This window comes from Periplaneta americana, chromosome 11, assembly GCF_040183065.1.
Source record: "Periplaneta americana isolate PAMFEO1 chromosome 11, P.americana_PAMFEO1_priV1, whole genome shotgun sequence".
Classification (NCBI taxonomy): Eukaryota; Metazoa; Arthropoda; class Insecta; order Blattodea; family Blattidae; genus Periplaneta; species Periplaneta americana.
The window spans coordinates 155,319,124-155,320,486 of record NC_091127.1 but is presented as its reverse complement, the minus strand read 5'-3'; the positions used below and the strand labels follow the sequence as shown (position 1 = coordinate 155,320,486).

Below are 1,363 nucleotides of genomic sequence, written 5' to 3'. Positions count from 1 at the left end.
AGAAAATCAAAACTGTTGTTCGCGGTTTCCATGAGCCACTGTAAACATTTTCAATGAATATGCATTGCAGTCTTGAAAGTTTTGAGCGACTGCATGCGCCCATCCGTCTGGGGTCTGGCTGTCGGATTCATTATGACAAAATGCTCACGTCGTCGAGCCGGATCGCTCTTAAGCACGAAAATAAATCTAATCATCTGCATTGATTCTGCACCACCGAACCCTTTCAACTGTATCCGGCCTAATTAGGAGCGATTTATTAGAATCTGCCACAGCCCACTGCTTTTCAACTTCATCGCAATATTCGAATTTATGAACCAAACATTTCTACACGTGTGCTTTTACGAATGAAGTGGAAATTAATACAATTAACTGTGGTTTGTGTTTCCTGAGATAAATTATGTACTGATATCTCGCCAAATCGCTAGCTCAGCGATCAGATCTAATGGGTGACCCAAGTTAAAATTCTATCGTGTTCAAGTGGAATTTATAGTGGGACATGACGGAATTGATGCAGGTTTTCTTGGAGAATTGCTGTTTTGTTTACTAAATGTTCACTAATTGTCTACAGTAATAATAATAATCACCATCATGGAGTATGTTCGTAATCAAACCTGTTTCGTTTCAGAAATAGCCATTTCCATCTTCTAATAGGCCAATCACATAACAAGTTTGTAGGTAAGTATTTCGCATATTATCTTGTCCGGAATCATTTGGAAAACATATTTCTAATACTTGTTCCTAAATGTTTTCTTCCAAATAAAAAAATCAATAATTTCAAGGAAAAATTGTTCCGGAGCCGGGTATCGATCCCGGGACCCTTCACTTAGTGCGCGAACGCTCTACCGACTGAGCTACTCCAGGAACTATACACGACACCGTCACAATTTTTCGATACCCGGCTCCGGAACAATTTTTCCTTGAAATTATTCAAACCTGCTTTACAGGGAGCTACTATCTGAAAGCCAGATTTGTATAAAAAAATCAATCTTCTTAATGTTTCCAGCTGTTTGCTGACAACATAAAGTCCACTATAGTCCACTGTAGTCTATTCAGTTGTTGTTTTTCACGAGAAATGAGGGCTATTTTGATCGGTGTTCATTATAGATGCCTGTTGCTAGTAGCCAGAGGTGGGGTGTAGACAATATATACTGCAGGGCTGTGTCTTCTGCAATTGGTACTGATGATTTTAATTTACTTCTTTTGTGGTTTATGGATGAACAGTATAGAAGAATGTGTTCCAGATCTTCATCATGATTATTACACCACAGACAAGCAGGATTATCAGAAATGTGAAATCGGTGTAGGTACAATTGAGTGACAATGTGACCTGTTCTGGCCCTTGTTAAAAATGTTTGAACATGTC

At 38.8% G+C, this 1,363-nt stretch overlaps 1 non-coding gene across 1 annotated transcript; it reads right to left on the bottom strand.

Moving 5' to 3' along the window:
• Positions 1-788: 788 nt before the first annotated feature.
• TRNAS-ACU (transfer RNA serine (anticodon ACU)) lies at positions 789-862 on the bottom strand. The gene has a single exon. It is a non-coding gene; the product is annotated as a tRNA-Ser (tRNA).
• Positions 863-1,363: the final 501 nt, after the last annotated feature.